Here is a 5,462-nt window from a genome sequence, read left to right as displayed (position 1 = left end):
TGAGTTTCTATCATTTTATTGAAGCTCAACTGGTTTTTAATAACGGAGTTGAAGCCCTCTAGTTGTGAGGCCAAGGATTCCAAAATCTTGTCATTAGCTAGAAATTTCTTGCTAATGTTGTCATTTATTTGCGTCTGGCCGTAAACTAGGTCTTTTAAGGAAGGCTGAAAATTGTTATTAAAATTCATACCTTGCTGATTTCCGAAGGGGAGGTTGGGCTTTGAGTTCCAACCTTGCTGAGGATGGAATCCTGAGTTGGGATTGTTATTGTTGGTGCCAACAAAATTCGCATCCTCTTGAGTAAGGGGGGCATGACGTGCCCGAGTGCCCAGTCTCGCCACATGTTTCACATGTCATCCGAGACTCCGAAACCTGGTTAGCCTCTATGTGTGGAGACTCCAGTTTCTTCATGAGAAGATCCATCTTGGCAGCCAGCATATCGACGCTGTCGATTTGATGCACGCCCCTTAGACGGGCTGGCTGCTTGTCACCTCTCCAACTCTGATTGGAGGCTATCTTGTCAATAAGCGTCTTCACTCCCGCAACATCGAGAGAGAGGAAGGAACCCCCCGCTGCTGCATCTTCGTGGTCCTTGGCTTGCTGATTCAGGCCATGGAAGAAATTCTGGATTATCAGCCATTCCTCCATGCCGTGATGTGGGCTTGCCTGAATGTATTCCTGCAGACGCTCCCAGGCCTCTAGGATGGTCTCATCCGGTAATTGCTGAATACCAGAGATTCTGTTCCGGAGGGCATTGGTCTTGCCTATTGGGAAGTACTTGGCCAGGAATGCATTTGAATAAGCTTCCCAAGTGTTGAAAGCCTCTTTGTTGGAGTAAAACCACGTCGTGGCCTTCTCGAGCAGTGAGAACGGGAATAACCAAATGCAGACGATATCCATCATAGTACCTTTGGGGTTCATGGTGTTACTCACCTCCAGGAAAGTCTGGAGATGGGCATTGGCATCCTCGGATGCCTTTCCACAGAACGGACTAGCTTGAACCATATTCACCAATCCAGTCTTCAGCTCAAAGCCGTCATTGCCGGTTGGTCTTGGTTTAGTCCAGAAGGAATGTGGCTACTGGACGGGGCTGAGAACTAACGAAGAGACTTCTGGGCCATGAATCATACGGCTGAAGTGGATGGCAAACTGATGGGCAAGGTAAGTCTTTTCTGAGGTGGGACGACGCGGCGTCTCACAATTCTCCCAATTCTTTCTGGATTCAGATTGAAGTTACTTGGTAGATCGAAATCGATCATGCACTGCTTTGCAACAATCAAAGAGATAGAGAGAGCAATGGTAAGCTCGCTAAGATTAGCGATGACGAACTAGTAAAGTCTATCAGACTATTTACGATCTCTTTAGACAATTGCTTCCCCGGCAACGGCGCCAGAAATGCTTGTTGGCGTTTCTTATGCCCCAATAGAATGTTAATTCCGCAAGCGCATAGAATCACTGTTGACGGTGCTTAAGTGCCATTTTCACCCGTCAACTGTACTCAATAACAAAGGAAAACTACATGCTTTACTCACATATTTGTATCACTAACCTCGCTCCACAGTTATTTTCGAGTTTTGTACATTTCAGATGAGCAAGAGCAGAATAAGACAAAAATACGCAGCAGACGCCACATAACTACGCAGAATATCGCATCCGGTGTCACACCCATACAAAGAGGGCCCACATGCAGAGGAAACGGGACCTCCACACAAGATGCACTAGAGGATAAGGATAAGATCTAATGAATCAACCACCCAGCAAAGGATCAGCACGAACGGCTGACAGGTGGGGTCGGCCGACCCCTAGGGTCAGGCGAACCTGGCCTGCAACGCGTCCAGGTGCATCTCGAGGAGGAGTCACGTCCAAGGCACCTGATCACCTTCCATATATGCGTTGGCGGGAAACCGACCTCCAAGTAGTATAAATAGGGCCTCTCTCCCCCCTCTCAACACACACTTCATTCCATTCTCTCCAAGAAGGCTCTCCTCTCTCTTGCTCTCTAGGTAGTGGAGCTAGGCTAGTTCTCTTTAGCGAGCAAGTCATCCTCGGAGTCGTTGAGCAATCCTCGGCTCCTGGTATGGCTTTGTTTCCAACTTGTCAGACTTCTATTCATAATATAGAGTTCTGCCATGGTTGCTTTACTATCTTGATAGTTTATCAATCCATGCTTAGATTGTTCATAAGTTATGCTACGGTCTTGGTTAGGCTAGATGATCCGGGTACGGATAGAAGTTCGTTGTGCTTTCGGGCTTGCTCTAGTGTTTTACTCGTCCATCCGAAGGGTGGGAGACCTGGGGGCACTAGAGTAGTGACTTCATACACGAGCGTGGTGCTCGGGTATGCGGGATCCTTCGGATATGACCGTGCTCCACGGTGTGGCTGGGGTAGACGGCAGGTGGTGACAGCCCTGTCTATCCAGCGTAACAGCGGTGTTGCGTTTAGCGTACTCCCCGACGTTCAGGTTCGGTGTAGGAGTTCATGAAAAGAGGTAACGGTACTGGATGTACTCCGGTACGGGACCTTCTCCCCTCTATCCCATTTTCCTAGCACCTGCAGTCCTAACCATGATCTAACATGACCCAGCTTTGGATAGAAGCACTAGGACACCTAACCTAGCCTAAGCTCCAGCTGACTTGACGTAGGATAGAGTAGTTCCTTGTTTTATAGTTTCTCTCCTTTATTCCTTCCTCTTGGAGGGTGGATGTGTGCTGTGTCACATTACCCTTGCTTATTCTTTATTTGTACTTACCCCTGTTAGAGCATTGCCTATTATTTGAGGCACAATGTCATGGTTAATGTTGAGTACAATACCTTTGCCGCTGCCGTCCTTTGGGACACACATAAATGACGATACCCTTACTCTCCGAGTGAAATGCTACAACGGTATATCCGTGTGCTTGCGGATCCATTTGTAATCGTATTGATTATACCACGAGAGTGGCACCCCTTGGGTGCAGTTGCTAGGATGGGTTCGGCGCCCTCATTTCTAGTGATTGCACTAAGGACTGCCAACAGGCATTTCTGGTGCCGTTGCTGGGAATTAACCATTCCTAGTGGTTGCCACGGAGAATTCTGGTGCCATCGCTAAGAAATGTCAACAATCACCACTGTCGCACTTAACCATGGAGTATTCCAGGATATCATATTTTTCCTCAGGGAAGCACTGTTGACGCTCCTTAGCGCCCCGATTTGTATACCGCAAGCGCACGATTTGTGTAGCTTTTCCCTTAGAGTATTCCCCCAAGGTTTATCAATCCGTGGATCGACAAAGAACTACCTAAGGTTTTCCATCTAATCTAACGGATCTATCCTAACATGAAGCATTGATTGCATATAAAGGGTGAACCTTTGACAGATATGAGTGATGTGTAAAGGTTGATCTCATCCATGAACATAGGCTTAATCATAGCAAAAGCAAAGACATGACTAGGCCTATCGTCATCTAGTTGTAGTTCAAGCTAACGAGCAAATAAATCATGCATCTCAATCAAAAGCATCTTTAAACTCAAAATCTCCAATCCGATCCCTCGATACTCCGCCTACTCTGTGGAGACGACCTGTCACGACGCCCCCCTTTTGAACGAAATACCCTGAAGCAAGTCGAACCCCCTTTGGTAGTTCCGCCATGAACCTCTAGCCACCATGACTACAAGATCATGCTAAGCGATCTATCTCGATAATAGATCTAGGATGAAGCAAACCTAAAGAAAAGAACGAAATCGAAAGAGAGAACATGATCGCTAATAGATTCGGAAGACATGATTATCATTACTCACATAATAGATTCGTTTGGATCGTCACCACCGAGTACATACCATTGATGACTCCAACTAGCTCATGAACTTCACCATGGCACAACCACGCAGGGAGGCCATGGCAGCTAGGGGTGGCCTAAGCCATCTCCTAGACAACTTCGAAGACTTGCGGCGGCTGTCGTCTCCCTCCGGTCTTGGCCCTAGGTTTTCGTCGAGTTCTGGGTGGATGGATGCCTCGAGATGAATGTGCGAGCTATTTATAAGCCGAGGAAGCCACCGGTCGAAGGGGAGGCCAAACCACCTTGAAAACGAGCTGGGTCGGCCGACCCCATGGGCCTAGGCCAGCCGGCCTACCCTGTTTCTGGCTCGCCTCGGTCTCATTTTTCGCGTGCAGACTCCTCGCATCTTCTAGAGTTTATGTCCTTCACGATTGCACCCCTTTTGACGTCGTTATCTTGGAGATATCTTCGAGGAAAGGATGGGATAGATTATCCTTCCTTAAATCTTCATTTGCTTTGCTTAATCCCGAAGTATCTTGATCTCATCTTCGTGGGCTTGGTCCTTTGGGCTCTCTTGGAGGATGGATGTGCATGAATGGGCTTCGAATCAACATGGGCTTTGGTCCTCCCTTTGGGCTTTGGCCTTCGTCTTTCTCCGTGTTAGCGCTCGATCACGGGCCTCGTCATTTCATGCTCCAAAATAGGCCAAAAACCTGCAAAAACGAAATTCCTCCAAAATATATGTGCATATGTGAAAATGACCAATAATTAGGCCGGGGTTAGGACGGTTAGTGATTTTGATATTGAATTCATGCCATTATCAAGGATAAACAAGGGATAAAGTGGGTACTTAAGGAGCGCCAACATTCCCCCCATGGTTAAACCTTGCTCGTCCTCGAGTAAGTCCAGGAGCTTTGCTTATAAAGAAATCAGCGTTGCCCCTCAATGTCCTCTCTGCACTTAATCATACATAACAATACATATTGCTCTCTCAAGTATTTATCATTTAAGTTCATGTTGTGATCGGCTACTTTTTCATTATGGAAGATAGACTAGCAATTAAAGAACAAGCCACAATAATAAATAAATGCAATGCTCTCAAACTTAAGCGAACTTCAAACCTTTACCTTGTTTCATCGTGAAGAGTTTTCAAAAGAATGCATATCAAACATAAGTGAGGTTCTCTTGCAAAAGATCATTGAAATACTCATCTCATCAAGTCGCTCAAGCCTACATTAGATTGTCTTCAACCTATTCTACTCATATGTAAAAGTGGAAGGCTTATGTGGAGCTTGGTAGGTAAAAACAGTCCTAGCAAAACATTATATCTGAAATATTGTCAAACTAAGAGAGAGATCTATTGGATTTACTGAGACTAGTCAAAAAGGCCATTGGAAAATAATGTTGGAGAGGGAGAAAGATGAAACACACACATTTAGATAGGTGGACATGTGCAAGTGGCAAATGGATGATCCCAAGACACAAATGAAGTTCTCGTTATCGGATTGCACATGGTTGGAAGATTTGAGTATGGAATAATTCTTCAAAGTAACTTGGAAAATTAATGAACCCAAAAAGAACTAAGGAGCATTTTATTCTTCTCTCTTTTTTTTCTTTCCTTTTCTCTCTTTTTTTCATTTTTCTATTTTTCTCTTTCTTTCTTTTTTTTCTTTCTTTTTGCTCCTTAGAACTTTTGATAGCATAGAAT

At 45.5% G+C, this 5,462-nt stretch overlaps 1 non-coding gene across 1 annotated transcript; it reads left to right on the top strand.

Moving 5' to 3' along the window:
- The first annotated feature begins 646 nt into the window (after positions 1-646).
- LOC120710941 lies at positions 647-753 on the top strand. Its single transcript, XR_005690108.1, has one exon. It is a non-coding gene; the product is annotated as a small nucleolar RNA R71 (small nucleolar RNA).
- Positions 754-5,462: the final 4,709 nt, after the last annotated feature.

The sequence above is a fragment of the Panicum virgatum genome, chromosome 5K (assembly GCF_016808335.1).
Source record: "Panicum virgatum strain AP13 chromosome 5K, P.virgatum_v5, whole genome shotgun sequence".
Lineage (NCBI taxonomy): Eukaryota > Viridiplantae > Streptophyta > Magnoliopsida > Poales > Poaceae > Panicum > Panicum virgatum.
The sequence above is the reverse complement of the archived record's forward strand: the minus strand, read 5'-3'. Positions and strand labels throughout refer to the sequence as shown.